The sequence below is a fragment of the Sylvia atricapilla genome, chromosome Z (assembly GCF_009819655.1).
Source record: "Sylvia atricapilla isolate bSylAtr1 chromosome Z, bSylAtr1.pri, whole genome shotgun sequence".
NCBI classification, from domain to species: domain Eukaryota; kingdom Metazoa; phylum Chordata; class Aves; order Passeriformes; family Sylviidae; genus Sylvia; species Sylvia atricapilla.
In genome coordinates, this window is record NC_089174.1 from 84,720,562 (window position 1) to 84,738,208 (window position 17,647).

Sequence of the window (17,647 nt, forward strand, 5' to 3'; positions counted from 1 at the left end):
AGTTGTACTGCTGACAGAAGATAGATCTTCACAAGAAGCATTTTTAATGTGGTAGTTTGGAATTTTTTTTTAAGTTTTCAAAATCAGAGGAATAATAGGTCAGTGTGTTAGGTTTCTTGACTGTACACAAAGGGCTAATTTACAGCTGTAAAATTTTGCTTCTCTTCAGAATTTGTGACTTCTTCAAAATGCAACTTGTAGTGGAAGTTGAACATTACAGACAAGGCAACATTTTCAGGGGTTAGTACATTGCCTCTGTAATTTCTCTGCATTCACTACAAACTTGCATGCAAAACTCTGTCCTTTTTTGTCCACTCTTTCTCTTGACAGTCATTTATGTAAGCTATATACTGTTTTTATGAGGACCAGCAGAATTTTAGGCTCTGTTCTGCCTAAACATCAGCCACCTCCCTTCCAGTAACATGAAGTGTACCCTGGTGTGTTTGGTGAGCCTTGACAAACCAGCCTATGAGCTCTGTTCTGTAAAAAAATTAGCAATTACATGACACAAAATGTCTTAGTGGTCTCATTATGATTTAAATTTAGTGTGGGTTCATGAGCACTGGAGTTGCAGATGTTTCAGGAGCAGCTATTGCATGACAAGCAACATATTTGTTTAGAGCTAGGTCAAATTTTAAATACAGGCCTTCAAATGCCTTCATACTCTTGTATGCAACCTGCCCACGTAACCATGTTTTCCTATCACTTTATTCTTCCTTCCACCCATCTGCTGTCTGTTGCCCCAACCTGTTGCTTCCTGCCTTTTTTAATCCTGCAAAGACTTGCACATATGTTTTTAATGCATGTATGTGAATAGTTCCTTCTGCTTTAATAGGATTGGTTTTATGAATACTGATGTTAATTTCCTATGTGGAAGTGAAGGAACAAATTTTTAGTGTCCCTCAAGTCAGCATGGGACACAAAAGCCCAGATCATCCTTGCCGAGTTCAGTTCAAGATAGTAATTAGAAGATAACCTGGATTGTGCAGTGTGTGTCTACTTTCCAGTCACAGTATTCATACTCTGGAATCAAGGAAGTTAAAAAATGGTTTTTTTAAACCACTGAGGAGAAAACTCACTACTGCTAGAAATGTGGGCCCTAATATGTAAAAGCTGAGCATTAAGGGTTTGAGAGAACAGAAAAACTGAATTTTAATCAGTGTGTCTCGGCAGTGTGTTAGTATAAACACAACATTAAACAGAAGAGATAATCTATTTTTATTATTTTTGCTTAGTGCATTGTATTGTCTTATCCTTCACATAGGTCTCGCAGTTGTAATTCTTTGTTCTGACTTCAAATGAAGAAAATAGTGCTTCAAGCACCTAGCTGGGGCCCTGTCACCAGTCCTCTACATTCAAAACATTTCAACACACAAATTACAAAACAGGTTGTCAAGAACAGCAATACAAGTCCCTAACACATCACTTCACTTTCAGTCATCTGACTCTTGCAATTAAAAACCCTCCCAATAGGTAGACTCCTCAACTGCCTCTACAGACAGCTGTTGTATGAATTTCACAAGTATTACATAAGAAATTTTCAACATTCTTTTCTGTAATTTCATTTCCTTGTCCCCGAAATTGCCCAGTTGTGAAACAAACTTAGCTTTTCCTGTTCCAGTCTTAAGATGTGCACTCAAGGATGAGTTTACATGGATAGATTTATATTTAAGAATAACAAGCCCACTCTACCAATATTAAAAGAAACATTTAGATAAAGATCTCATTTTTTTAAAGCTTATATTAAAAGTCATACTCATATGAAAATCTCCAATTATACCAGGAATTCCAATTTACATTAATGATGAAAATACATTTAATTTTTTTTTTTACCTGAAATGAAAAGGCCAGCTTAAATAATATATTGTACAGAGTGTCAGGTCTGAAGATTCATGGGAATCTACCCTAAATGACAAAGGCTGTTGTGGAGGAGTCAAGTATGGTGCAAAAATTGTCTTCATTTCCTATATACTCTGATAGTAGATTTCTGTTCAATGCAACTCCTTTATGGGGCTGAGACTATAATCTCTGGATTGAATTTCAGTAAAGCCCTTGATATATGGATATAATAAGATGCTAATTATTTAAAAGTATTGACCAGACTCCATGTTATACACCAGGCTATTTATTTTCATTATTTTTTTCTTTTCAAACTCTAAATATATAAAAGAAGCTCCAGAGTGGACCTCAGTATTTTGTATGTACAATAGGTTTATGTAGTAAATATAAAAATCTAGTGTATACACACATACATGTGTGAAATGGTAGTGGTTTTGCATTTGGTACACAGAATATTAAATGTAACAGATTAAAGAGAAAAAAGGAAGATGCATGTATTTCATATGTTAGGTATAGCAATGTTAGATAGAAGTTTATAGTAAGTGGGAATTTTTCAAATAGTTTCACAAAAATAAAAGAGATTATTCTTTTAAATCCTTGGGACAATTTCATGAAGTTCATGTGCACTGGTATAAAGATTGGGTTTGCCTCTTATATCCCTAAAACATTTGCATTGGAAGGGACTTTCAGTGATCATGTAGTTCCAAGCTGTTATTGGCAGAGATGTCTTTCACCAAATCAGGTTCTTCAGAGGCCCAACAAACCTGGCCTTTAACATTTCCAGCGATGGAGAATCCACAGCTTCTCTGGGCAATCCATTCCAATGTGTCACCACCTTCACAGTAAAAAATGTCTTCTAAATATCGAGTCTTAACCTATCTCTTTCACTTTAAAGGGAGAGGATTCTCTTTCTCCCTTGTCCTGTCACTACAGGCTCTTTGAAAAAGTCCCTCCCCATAGTTTATGCAGGTCCCCTTTAGGTACTGGAAGACTGAATTTGGGTGTTCCCAGTGCCTTCTCTTTTCCTGAACAAATCCAACTCCCAGTCCATCTTCACCGGAGCAGTGCTTCAGCTCTCCTCGGGACTCACCCCATGGGGTCTTTTTCCTTCCTGTGCTGGGCCCCAGAGCTGATGCAGCCCTGCAGGTGGGCTCTCAGCAGAGCAGAGCAGAGGGGCACAATCCCCTCCCTGGCCCTGCTGCCCACACTGCTCTGGATGCAGCCCAGGACGCCTTTGGCTCTCTAGGCCTTAAGCACACATTGCTGGGTCATGTCCAGCTTTTCATTCATCAGTACTTCAATTCCTTCTCTGGACAACTATTCTCAATTAATTTACCTCTCAATCTGTACAGGTCTTGGTGGTTGCCCTGAACAGGCCTTGCACTTGGCCTTGTTGAGCTTCATCAGGTTCATATGAGCCCACTTCTCAAATCTTCCACGATCCCTTCCCTCTGGACAGATCCCTTCCATCAACTGAGTTAAGTGAAGTACTCAGCTTGATGGTGCACTCAGTCCTACTAAGTGTGTCATTAATGAAGTTATTAAGTAGTATTGCCCCCTCTACTTACCCCTGAGGAACAGGTCTCATTACTTACTTCACTTTTGGACATTGCACATTTACTGCAGATCAAGCAAGAAAGCTGTCAAGCTAGTTCCTTCTCCAGCTAAGGCTCCCTCCATTAAATACACATCTCTCAGATTTAGAGATGAGGAAGTTGTGGGGCACCATACAGAAATTCAGGTCAGTAACACCAGTTGCTCTTCCCATATTCACTGATGCAGTCACTCTGCTGTAGAAGGCCACTAGATGAGCCCAGCACAATCTGCCCTAGGTGAAGTTGTGTTGGCTCTCCTTAATCATGTATCTGTATTCCATGTGCTTAATTATAGCTTTCAGGATAATCTGTTAAATGATTTTACCAAGCACTGAGATAAGACTGACTAACACTGTTCCTGGATACTGGTTTTGTTTGCAAACTGTTTAATCTGGCTATAGGAAATAAATATTGACATGTAGAGGAATATCACTATACTTTTTTCGTTTTTTATTCAACTCTTTCCTTTTTTTCAGCTGATTACAACACGTGTTTCTTTCCAATTGTCCACAGCATTTATCTCCCATTTCTGGTTTACAGGGAGAGATTATAAACTGACCAAAGTATCTGCTCAATTCTTTCACAGAATCACACAACAGTTGACATTGGAAATTACTTCTGCATGTTATCTTGTTCAGACCTTCTGCTCAAACTGAGCCATTTAGACCTAGCTGCCTGTGATCAAAATCCAGTTGGATTTTGAAGGCCTCCAAAAAGGCAGACTCCACAATTTCTTTGAGCAACCTGTACCAGGCTTCAGTCACTTTCATGGGAAAAAATGTTTCACGTGGAACCTCCCAAGTTTCAGGGCAAGCCCGTTGCCTCTTGTGCTGTCACTGAGAACCACTGAGAAAAACCTGTCTCTGTCTTCTTTATTTTTTTATCCCTTTAGATATTTGTATCAATTGATAGGATTCCCCCAAGCCTTCACTTCTCCAGGCTGAACAATCCCAGCTATCTCAGTCTTTTGCCACAGGGGAGATGTTCTTGTTCCTTCTTCACCTTAGTCACCCTTGGCTGGTCTCTCTGCAGTATATCCAAGCCCAGACTTGGACAGAGAACTTAGAGATGTCTCACCAACATCAAGCAGAGGGCAAGGATCAACTCCTTCAACCTGCTGGCAATACCCTGCCCAGCACACCCTGGCATAATATCCGGCTTTTTTGCAACCAGGGCATATTTCTGGCTCATGTTCAACTTTGTGGAAGTCATAGACTCCTAGAACCAAGGTAGTCATGGTCCTCTAGGAGTTCTGATGCTTTCCTGCAAAGCTGTTTTCCAGCTAAATGCCTTCCAGCAAATATAGGTGCATGGAGATCATCCAGGTGCAGGGCTTTGCTTGTTGAACTTCATAAGGTTTCCATCAGTCCATTTCTCCAGCCCACTGAGTTCCCTCTGAATGGCAGCATGACCATCTGTTGCATCAAGGTCATGCTGCACTCTTTTCCCACTTCTGTGTCCTCAGTAAACTTGCTGAGGGTGCATTCTGCCCTGTCATCCAGGTGATTAATGAAGATGTTAATCAGGATTGGATCCAGTATTGACCTCTGAGTTTAACTGCTTGTTTACCCTCCAGCTAGACTTCTTGCCACTGATCATCATCAACTGTTCAGGAAGTTTTCAGTCCAATTCACTGTCTACTCATCCAGCTCATACTTTACCAGCTTTAGACTTTATTCCTCTAGGCAGATGAAGAACCCCATCTCTTTACTCCAAGCTGTTTTTTCCTGGCTTGTGGCATCATTGTCCTGGTGTCTTCTGGGTTTGTATTCAGCATCAGGAATAGATTGTACCTGGCTCTAAAGCAGGTGAACAGAGGAGAGGGGAAACAGGGTGCTCTGCAGCTTCATATGCTGCTCATGAAGACCAGTCCCCACTGCAGCCTCTGCACATGGATGTTTTACCTTCCACCTGCCCACTGTTTGAAATCAAGGCATTTTGAGGGAGCAGAAAAGTCACAAAGGACTCAGTACCATGGTTTCATCCCTGCTCTATCAGTTACAGGTGCTCACAGCACCTGGATGACTAAATAGTCATTAAAAGCCTCAGATTGCTTGTTCCCTGGGTGTATTGACTTTTGTGTCATATTCTGGGACATTTTTACAGGTACTCCTCTGCTATAAGGGAGAGATGTAAACTAGCAGAAGTGGATTGTAAATCAATTACGGGAGTATGCTGAAGAAGAAAGCAACATCATATGTCTAGATTGTGTCGCAGGGTAATAATTGATATTTTTGTTAAAAATCCTTGTAAGCATCTCCTCATTTTTCAAAGGTTAGATTACTCAGGATGATGCCTTTACTACATTTGGCATCATAGTGTCCATCATAAAGACTAAAAGCCCTTTCCTCTGGCATACTCTGCAGAAATTGCAACATTTCATGCCTAAAATATATGTAACTTGTAGGAAGCAGAGAAAAAATAGCAAGAGAATGCCCCCATAACTACTTTTCAGAGAGTACTGGTGCCTTTGGTAATTCACAGTGACTTACTTTTGGTTTTTATTGATTGCCCTTTTTGGAGTCATCTGCCTGCAATAAAATGAAGATGATAGTAGCCACTTAAGCAGGATGTTAATGACAAACACAGGCCCACCCAGCCATATCTCTGTGAAAAATTACAAGTGCAGGAAAGATAGGCTCCATAATACAAGTGTGCACTTTTATCAGCTCATAGGCAGCTGTAGAAAACATGTCTTTAGAGAACAGTTGGTCACGCAAGCAGAATACTGTTGTTACAGTTGAGGCAGATGTTACTGGCAGCTGGGAAGCTCTCTTAACTGCACAGTTCATACTCAAATAGGGTTTAAAATATAACCATCTATTTTCTATTACAGTTGTTAAAGCTTAGTATTATACAGCACTTACATATCTGTGCAATCACTGAACTTAGGTGTAATAATCCCTGTTCCATGATTAGAGTAATAGGATTTTTGCTTTTTTCTGGGAAATGACTGCTGAGCTTGAAAGAGACTTTAAACTCTGAGTGGAAAAGCTCAGAAAAGCATTTTAACATAATTATTTAAGATCTTATGTCCCTCCAGACTTCAGACATATATGTGCATGATGAATCTTGCAATTTATGATGAGGGGGTTTTTTTGTATAGTCAAGGAAATCCTAAGCTTACCAAAGGAAAATGTAGATGCAAATAAGAAACATCTTTACATGTCCAGCAAGTCCTATGTGTGAATATTTCTTATTCATTGTTCCGAACAGTTGTCATTTTTAAGCATTTCAAGCAAAACCAGCAAGAAAGAAATATTTAATGTTGTTTAAGGTTTAAACCTTCTACCGTTTTCAGGTTTTATGGTCATTGAAAATTACAGTTCATGAGCCCAAGTCTATATAGTTGTCCTTTTTTGTTCTGTAAATGCAGTTGCAGAAAAATAGGCCCAGGCCTAACCAGCTCTTGGGTTAAGTTCATACAAAAAGTCCCTAATATCTTTCCTTGTGAGTTTTGTAGAATTATGCTTGCACATGATGAATCACAGTTTTTTGAGCTTTGGTAAGAATGGAGATCTTTTATAAGGGAGGCAGCACACCTGGACTCAATATTAGTATTTTTTCCCTAGAGTTAAGTGAACCAGGTTAGATAAGTTAACCTAGATAACTAGGTTAGATATTGTTTAATTTGTCCCATGATCTGAGCCTTACAAAGATAATATATCAAGACCTCATATTTAGATCACTGAGTAAAATGTTACATTTCTTCAAGCTTTTCCAGATACTTCAGTTTGTAACTTATGATATTACATGTATTGCATAATCCACATATGTAAGAGTGTGTAATAATGAAATTTGTATGTGTGAAGACATCAGCAGACACAAAAATATATTATTTTTAACAATAATTTTTAATATATGCCAGATTCTGTGAACATTCTTATTTTTAAGAGTGTGAGCAAAAGGCACAGCTTTCAAATGTATCTTAGATACTGCCTTGGCTCCTGCTGAAGTTTAATAAAAATTCCCTGTTCTAGAAGTAGAATACCTCTTCATGTGCTTGAAAGTGGGCCAGTTTTTTGGGTTTTTTTTTTTTTCAGGCATACTGTCCTAGTAAATGATTATACTTTTTCTAGTTCAACTTAGCTCTAAACAAAAATGTTGTTCTAAGAACTGACCAGCAAAAAAAACCCCCAAAAGGCCAAAAACAAACCCTCATGTTTTTCCATATCAGAAAAGTCACACTGAAGCTCCACAAATCTGTGTTCTTAGGAAACGAGGGACCAAAATCTTAAAACAAATTATTTTTCTTCTTCTATCCCATTTGCCTTATTTCCTCCTCTGGCCTCTCATGTACTCAGTATTAAAGACCCTTGGATGAATAGATTATTTGTTTGTTTCAAATTTGTTTGAAATTGACAGTCCCCTTTTTTGCTGGTTGATAGAAATGCCAACTTTGACCTTGATTAAAAACAGTGCTATAGGAGCAAAAAGAATTTCCCTTGAATGACATGTACATAGTCTTTATTTTAATATTCTTTATTATTGCTGTTAATGTCTGACTTTTACCACTTAGTATCAATAATTGTTTCTTAGTATAAACTAAACATGAAAACAAAGCACAAGAATTATTAAACTTAGTACAGGTTTTACAAAATTATTTGTATTGCAGTAGCATTTTCTTAGTGAAGCCTTTTGGATACTCAAATAATAGACATTAGCTAGAATATAAGTCTTTGCACTTCATAATAATTTTGTTATGTACTGGTGGAACAGTGCAGACAAAACAAAAAACTAGAAGAGTAAACTACTATTACTCTATTACTTTCAAATCACAGTGTAAAGGGAGGGTGGCACATACAATCATTACTGGCCTTGAAATTGCCATTATCATTGTTCTTGTAAAGAATGTAAGCTTTTGGAATACAAGGGAGGAAGGAAGGGAGGAAGGAAGGGAGGGAGGAAGGAAGGAAGGGAGGAAGGAAGGAAGGAAGGAAGGAAGGAAGGAAGGAAGGAAGGAAAGAAGGAAGGAAGGAAGGAAGGAAGGAAGGAAGGAAGGAAGGAAGGAAGGAAGGAAGGAAGGAAGGAAGGAAGGAAGGAAGGAAGGAAGGAAGGAAGGAAGGAAGGAAGGAAGGAAGGAAGGAAGGAAGGAAGGAAGGAAGGAAGGAAGGAAGGAAGGAAGGAAGGAAGGAAGCTCGCTCTATGCCCTAACTACAAAATTTTGCAATGGACCTGTGTGGTCTCCTGGAGACTGTAGAGGCATCTTTGTTAAAAGTTTTTTTCAGACTTCTCAGTTAACAGAAAATAAGGCACCAATGTGACCTTTAGTACTCCATGCAGAGAGCGTTCTGAGCCAAACACAGAAAATTGTCCTTAGACATAATGAAATAAATCCATTCAAAATGAAAGTATATATTGCTTTGTGCTGGTAGATATTAAGACAATGGGGATAACAAAAGAATCCTGGCATTTATGCATGTATTTATCTTCTGTTAGCATTGTTAATTAGCATCAAATGAGATATTAATTACAGATTTTCTATTGCATTTATAAACTGTTATAATCAGTCTAAATCTATAATGGGATGACAGATGACATTGATTTATAATTTCTGCTTTTCAGGAGGTACCACTAAGCTATAATGTAGATCCTCACACCTTAAATCACTTTCATTGCAGGAGCCAACCAGTCAACAATGCATACATGTTGTCTTCTCAAATATAATATCATAGCTATTCCTATTATTCATATAGTGATTAAAAACTGCATAAAAACACTGTTCATTAAGACCAAACCACAGAGTTTTGGTTTCTTTGTATGGCCAGGATTAGAAAATTATTTTTATCACTGCTCATGTGTCTTCCCAAGGGAGAAACAGCAAAACAGAAAGGCAGGGGAAAATCTTTACTGGATAAATATCATACACGACCTGGAAAGAAATAAAAATTGCGCTCTTGCCCATTTTACTTTGTAACAAGCTGACAGCATAATTAAGTCAACAGTTTCATCTTCTAGATTTTTTTCTTTGTTCCCACACCATCCCATGTAAGAAGATTGTTGTTAAATTTCAACCATCTTGAATAGGATCTTTATTGCTTTAGCTGATATGGAGTCTTAATGTGGTAGCCCCCAAAGTGGGTGTGTGCCAGAGGGTGTACAGCCTACCTGAGCCAACAAGGAAACAGCAGCAGCCCAGATCGACCACTGTAGTAAACAGTGACTAACAAAGAAGAGCTCTGGTGCCTTAAGGACTAATTAGAAACTCAGAAGAAAAACAGGCAGTTCCACTGGCAGTAGAGAACAGGAGATCTAAGTGAGATTCCCATATTTGCTAGTTAAAGATCTGGATCATTGCCCAAAACTTTGTGTGTGTTTGCGTGTGGGAGTGAAAGAGAGAGGTAGGTAATTGTTTCATTTTTCTCTTCTAAAAAGCTTTTTAGTTGCTTGTTTTCAGGTGTAACTAGAGAAGTTTTATCTTAGGCTCAGAAAAGAACAAAAACTAGTTATGAATTTTCTTTGCCAGTGTCAGATGAAAGGGATTACTCTTCAGGGTAGCCAAGTCTGAATATTTTACCTGTTAAGTAAAAGTTTTCACTATTTTTTTTTCGTGATTCTGCCATCCATGTGCATTTAAGTGTGAATGTTTCTGACTTTGGGGATATTTCTTGTACTCTATTTATTTATTTGTTTGTTTTCATATTTCCTTGCTGTCTAACTGCATATGCAGCTCTGGCAGAAGACAACTTCAGTCTGCTGGAAGGGATTGTAAATTGTTAAGCATTACCCTTTCTGCCTCCCCTCCAATAGTAACTAACTTTGGAGAACTTCATCCTGTAGGCCTGTGAAGCATACTTTTTAAATTAGTTTTTTTCTTATGGAGTTTTGGATTTTCAGTTAATAGGTGAATCTTAAAGATGTTCTCTTTCTCTTTTATTTTTAAATTGTTTTTCTCTGTTTAAATTTTCATATCATATACATAACAAAATATCCATTGTGCCTGCTTTTAAATTACATATTTCAAAGACATATGTCACTGAGCAGAATTTACAGTGAAACTGCAGAACCTGCTTTATGTGTTATAAGCATTTATATAATTTTAATTATAGAACCAGCAACGTTCAGCTGTAGATCTAACATGTTAGAGGAAGAAAATAAATGGCTGCTTTATCTTCCTTTCCCGATACCTCATCTGGGTCAAACTAATAACCCAAATCTCCAAGCTCACGATCCTTCAGTGAGTTCTGTCCTGAGAAACATCCCAGAATCTGACCTCCAAGATTAATTTAATTTTAAGAACCTCCAGGTGTAGTCTGTAACTTTGGTTGCACTGTTAATATGTTATGCAAACTGTGTGCTTTGCATTGGAGAGTATTTGTGAAACACAGACTATGTCTCAGCTGTTTGCTAGCAATTGCTGGAGGTTTATATCTACCTATAGGACAGGCACTGGTGAAATTGAGATTGAGAAACACGAGTTTGGGGTTTGGAGTTCATTTCGGTTGGTTGTTTTTATTTTGGCTACCCTCCAATCCTGTGTGGGTGGGTCAGGAAGTCTGGTGAGTTCCATCTTTTTCAAGAATTGCACCAGAGAAGTATGTCATCATCATTCAGGGGCCAAGACATCACAGAGTGGGAAAATTAGTTCCAATTTATGTTATTTTGCTCTGACACTGTGGTTCAGCCAAGGATCTAAAATCCAGACAGCTCTTAGTATGCTGTCACCTGCCACCTTTCTGCAGGTTTACGCTATCTTTCTACATGCCATGTGAATGTTGACAAACTGAATTCAGCAGTGACTGTTGTGGAAAAATCTTTGCCAAATCTACACCTTTGTTTTTCAGTTAGTGAAAAGGAACAGCTAGCAGTATAAGTGATCAGTAGAACTATGAACACTGCTGAGTCCCATTGGTCTTTGAAAGGGTTGCAGCTGCCCAGATGCTGTTTTCCAAGTAGTTCAGGGACATCACGAGTGGGCTTTTGTCACTGTGCAATCACAAGATGACTGCTCAGAGTCACAGAATGGTTTGGACCAGAAAGTTACCTTAGAGGTCTAGATCAAACCATCTAGATCCAACCATCCCCTTCATGGGCAGAGACACCTTTCAATAGGCCAAGTTGCTCAAAGCCCCAACCAATGTGTCCTTGAACACACCCAAGGTGTTGCATCCACAACTTCTCTGGGCAACCTGTTCCAGTACCTCACCACCCTGTCTGTATAAAGGATTTCTTCCTAACATCTAATCTATATCTCTCCTCTATAATCTTAAAACTGTTGCCCCTTTGTCCTATCACTATTTGCCTGTAGAAAAAGTCACACTCCCTCTTTTTGACATGTTCCATTTAGGTAGTAAAAGGCTGTGATGTGGTCACCCCAGAGACTTCTCCTGGCTGAATAACTTCAGGTCTCTCAGCCTTTTTAGGAGAGATGCTGCACACCTCTGATCATCTTCATGACTCTGCTTTGGACTTCCCACAACAGGTCTATGTTTATCATGTGCTGAGGACCCTGGACCTGGACTCAGGCAGGTCACAGAAGAGCAGAGTAGAGAGGGAAAATCCCCCCTCCCTCAGCCTACTGGCCACCGTTCTTTGAATGCAGCCCAGGATGCAGCTGACATGCTGTGAGCACACACTGCTGGGTCATGTCCAGCTTTTCATCCAGGAGAACCCTCAGGCCCTTCTCCACAGGGCTGCTCTCAGTGAGTTCTCCCAGTCTGTATTCATATCTGGGACTGCCCTGACCCTGGGGCAACACTTCACACTTGGACTTGTGTGATTCCCATGACTCATGAGATTCCCATGGTCCCACTGCTTCAGCTGGTCCAGGTCCCTCTGGATGGCATCCCTCCCTTCTGTTGTGTTAACTGCACTGCTCAGCTTCGTGTCATCTGTAAACCTGCTGAGGGTGCACTCGATGTCACTGGGGATGTCATTGATGAGGATATTGAAGAGCACCAGTCCCCAGACCTCTGTGTGCCCTGAGAAACACACTCCTCACCAGCCTCCCCCTGGACACAGAGCCATTGACCACAACTCTCTGGCTGTGTCCATGCAGCAAATTCCTTATTCACTGAATAGTCTATCCATCACAGCCATGCCTCTCCAAGTTGGAGATAAGCTGTCACATGGGATAATGTTACAGAAATCTAGATGCATGACATCAGTAAGTCTTTTGTTGTTGACCATTGCAGTCACTCCATCATACAAGGCCACCAGGTTGGTCAGGCACAGTTTGTCCTTAGTAAAGCCATGCTGGCTGCTTTGGATCACCTCCTTGTCTTGCATGTGCCTGAACACTGCTTCCATGAGATCTGCCCCACCATCTTCCCAAGCACAGAGGTGAAGCTCACTAGTCTGTAGCTGCCTCTGTGTTCCTTTTTTCTCCCCTTTTTAAAAATGAGAGCAATGTTTTCCTGTTTTCAGTCAACTAGGATTTTACTTGACCACCAGGACTTTTCAAATATTGTAGAGAATTCATTCAAATATAATGAAAGCTTGGCCAGAACACCAGCCAGCTTCTTTAGGACACTTTTCGTGTCCTGCTGCTGTTGTAGTGGGAACTTTCTTCCTGATCCTTTACTAGAGCTTTCTTGCTTCAATCTAAGCACATTACTTATTCTTCTCCCCTCTGGGGATGTGAACTGTTCACCATTTTCTTTACATATTGCTATCTTTTACATAGTCAAGGACAACTGCTGTCTGCTGTCAGTCTTCTTTTTTGTGGCACAACTGGTTTTTTCAGTCTTTCCTCGTGGGTCATCCTTGCCAAAATTTTTAGCCTTCTGACTGCTGTCTTTTGAAGCCTTTTAAAATTTATTGCATCTTCCTCTGTGTTGTTGTGTGTACATCAGCCCAAGTATGTCTCATTGACTTCTACTAACAGAAGTAGCATCAGTTTCTCCTCACCTGTGGTACTCTTATTGGTAACTGTCCCAGTATCCTCTCTCAGTCTTTCTTCTGTGACGTGGCTATTTCTTGTGACAGTTACTTTTACTTTTTGTATCTCTGCAGGATTTTTTTTTCCTAAATTTAGAAGTTTACATTCATCTTTATTGAATCTAGCTGATTTCATAATTTAAAATATTTTTTAAATGCTGTTTTTAAAATACTCACGGTTCCTCCTGGGCTGATGCAATCCCAGATTTTTAGTCCTATGTTACCTGTATAATCATCCATGTTGTAAAATAAAGCATGGAATTAGATTGAGGAAAAGTTAAATTGCTTCTCATAGTAAAATTTCCTTGCAATCAATCTTCTTTTGAACTAATGATGACTGTTCCTTGAATATGTTTTATTAACCAGCTGTGAGTTCTTTTGCAACCAGCTGTGGTGCCACTCTCTCTGCCTATAGATATGTCATGACAGTATCAAGAGCCTCACTGAGCCAGATAAACTAGCACAGAAAAGCATTAGATTGGTTTTATATGACTGCCTCTAGATAAATCCATATTGTTTGTTCATCATCTCCTAATAATTGCCAAATTTCCAAAATTTCAAAACTTTTTGGACCGGAATTTACTGCAGTCCACATCTTCTAGTTGCCCCACCATACACTTAATCCTCAGACTATTAATAACAGGCATGTCTAAGGTGATGTACATTTTAATGTTAAGTGCAATTTCATGGACCCCTGCAACAACTAAAAAACACAACTGGAAATCACAGAACTTTTTCTCAGATTTTTCAGGGACTGCTTTGCATTTCTCCTTAACCACTTACCTTCTTTCCTCGTTTTTCAGCACATAGGCCATTGTTGCAGTCAAGTATGACTGTAAAGTTCTTCTCAGAATCAGACAGGCCTGTTGTACAGACAAGGAGGGTAAAGTATAACCAGGCATAGATGGACTGCTGTCTCCATGAAAGCTAAGACATGACATGCACTAAATGACTGTGAACTGCCATTTTTCTGAGGGTACACCAATAGTGCCCGAGGCAGCTCTTTGATGAGAAAACAGGCATGTCACAGGCAACAGCCATTCTGGCATTACCAAAGAGCCATCTAGTAGGACCTTGTTTTCACCTCAGTTCTCAAGTTTTCAAAAGTTTCCATGTAGATCTCTGAGTGTTACACCCACCTTTCCCCCACGTTGGTGATTAACTTGTGCTTTTGATTCTTTTAGCAGTTGGGACTTTCCTTTAACCCTAGCAAATCTAGGCAATAATTTCTGAGTTTGTTCAAACAAATTTTGCTGTCTTCTGTTATTCATACTGTACTTTCTTCCTATAGTCATTGCAAAACTGTGAAGTCAGTAAAACGAACTATTCTTATCTGAAAGTCACCATTACAAATTACAAGATGTGTCATCCATTGGACTGATTTTTGTTTGCAAGTTTTTTCTCTTGGTGAGACACTGGAACTGATGCCAGTACTCTTGAGAACTGTATTTGCTCTCAATTAGCTACATTTGCCCAGGCTTTTACCAGAAAGCAAATCTGGCCTTTCATTCATATGTGTGCTTCCTCTTGTATGGAAAATTCATATGATTTCCTCTTTGAAGCATCTGATAACCTCATATTGGATGTAATTTAAAGATGTCTTATATTACTGTTTACAGCAACAACTTCTGCAATAGACTGCAACACAGTTTTTACATCTGCTGCTACCTCTACCTATTTCCATCAGTAACAGATACTTCTGCCCAGGGTAGAAACTGACTGAGTTTGCAGTAAAATAATAATTTTGAATAATTTGTGTTTTGTCCATACATTCATTAGCAGAGATTATTTGCAGTGGGAAATTGAGTAGCAATAACCTTGATATACACACAACTTTTCTTTTTAAAATAGGTCAAAGATAATCTATGGAATGCGCAGACTTCATCAGTTTCCCTGCATGGCTTCTTGCTTATTAATCATTGCATAACCTTTAAAAGATCTCCATTTTGGGTTTTGGAATACCACTGATGAGTAGGACATCCTCTTCCAAATGGATCTCTTTGCTTTCTCTGTAATTCTGGCCTTTGTTCTGTCTCTGACTGCTGCTGCCCTCAGATTGGAGCAACTGGCATGGCCTATTGACCTGAAAGCAAATGCTCTCATTTACAACTTCTATTTTCTAAGTTGGGCCTAATACCTCTAATATATTCAATACCTTCTGTCAGGTGCCTGTTGCTTCACACTAACAGAAATATATTAGGTGAAATTCAGGGTTTTGTCATGCTCAAAAAAGCAGCAGTAAGTGTCACAGAGTAGGTATAGCAGTAGGAATCAAGAGGCCACAAAGAAGAAAATGTGTGGGCAAAACTGGTAATTCTAAGATGCTTGTTAATGCTTGCTGGAGTTGAAAGAGTCTCATTTAGAAGGAAGTGTCTTTTTACCTCTGTATTTTCCTTTTCCCCATTTGACTGCCCTGGTGGGCTGCAGGGTATTGTTTTTACTTGGAATCTGGTTAACTGCATCTTGTTTTAAAATCTTGTCCTGAACCCTTATGGGGAAATATAGTGTAGCTGTTTTGATCCCCTTTCATGGCTGATTATCCTTAAACTGCTTATTCTAAATCATATTAAACATTAATTGATTTGTTTCCATGAAAAATGGCCACACTACTCTGCTGTATTTTCAGCCTGTGTACATTATTATGACCCTGGGATTTCTGAAGAATTCAGTTCTGGGCTCTTGCTGCTTCCATAGCAATCAGTTAATTAGCATTTAAGAAGTTTTTTCCTCAAATGTTTAGCTGATACATTAGGCAGATTTTTAAATTTTTTTTCTTTGGTTTGCCTTGGGCTTTTTACAGCAAACTGCATTAATAGTGAAAGTCTGAGCTTAGTTCAGTGAGTGGTCTCATCTTGTTTTTATGCCTTGATTAATTAAAATATTTGCTTATGTGGTGTTCGTTTTTATTTCTCTGCTTTATTATTGTATTTTTGCTTTGCAGAAGTGAATCTGCAGGTGTTGCTATGAAGGTTGCAGTCACACTTTACTTAAGGCTGAAGTTATTCTTTCTCTCATAGCATTTCTGAGTTGTGATATAAAAATCACTCTATAAAAAGCAATACAAAAATCTGTTGGAAGAGGGACAGAATCTTAGTTATATAGGATTGAAAATGTTTTATGAGATTTGCATCAACTACAAACCAAGAGGAATCTATACCTTTATCAAAATGTATTTCTAAGCAGTGTTCTAAATGCTGGCATTTGGAATTTGTACAGGGATAATTGTAATTGTAAGGATTTTTCTCTGCTTAATTAAAGGCACTCCTCTGCAGAAATAAGAAAGCAATTTACTCTCCAACAAGGCTTCACACAGTTCTGTCAACGAAGCTTAAGTACCCCTGGCTTTTCTGCATTTCAAGTGGTAAGTTATGGGTTTATCTTCTTTACACAGGTTTGGTATGTATGTTGCTTAATGTTTTTAGAGTAAATTAAGTGATCTTCTAAGTTGTCTTGCTTTCCACTGGCTTCTGCCTGAAACTGTTAAAAATACTCTCTGGTGAGCTGAGGAAATGATGATTTTGAGAAACATGAGAATGCTCCTTGGAGCCTGGAATAGACAATCCCTCTACATATTACTATGAATCAAAGTTAATTACTAAGTGTTGGAGTATATTACATTCTTTTCCTGATGGAAACATTCAACTTCTTCAAGTAAATGCTTTGTGTGGTAGTGCTTCTTCTTCCCCCCAGTTTTATATACTAAGCATTGATTCCATGTGGTCTGAAATATCCTGGAGTCAGCTGGGGTCACCTATCCTGGCTGTGTCCTCTCCCAGCTTCTTGTGCATTTCCAGTCTCCTTGCTGGTGGGGTGGTATGAGGAGCAGAAAAAGCCTTGGCTCCTTGTAAGCACTGCTCAGCAATAATGAAAACAAATTTTGTTTTCAACACTGTTTCCAGCACAAATCCAAAACATAGCCACATAATATTTACTATAAAGAAAAATCAACTGTATCTGTGCCAAAACCAACACAGATGAATGAATAAATAGAACAAAAGAAAAAAAAAAAAAAAAAAGGAAAAACAGAGGCTCAAGAAGCTCGACTTTATACAGTTTCTAGAGCTAGCAGCAGGGGCAACATGTTGACTGTTTTCCAGAGCTGTAGAATATGCATGTAAAGTGAGAAATGCTGAAGTACGTCCCAATTGGCATAGGTATAACTGAGTCAGCTGTTACGTGTCCCCAAGTAATCTTCAGCCTTCCACGTGTAATCACCCTCTAAAGAAGTCAGATCATATGACAGTGCCCTTATGACAAAGGGAAAAAATGCCAAGTCTTTTTATTGCCTTTCAGGAGTATGACTATTCTGCAAACTTACTATGCCATAAATGAAA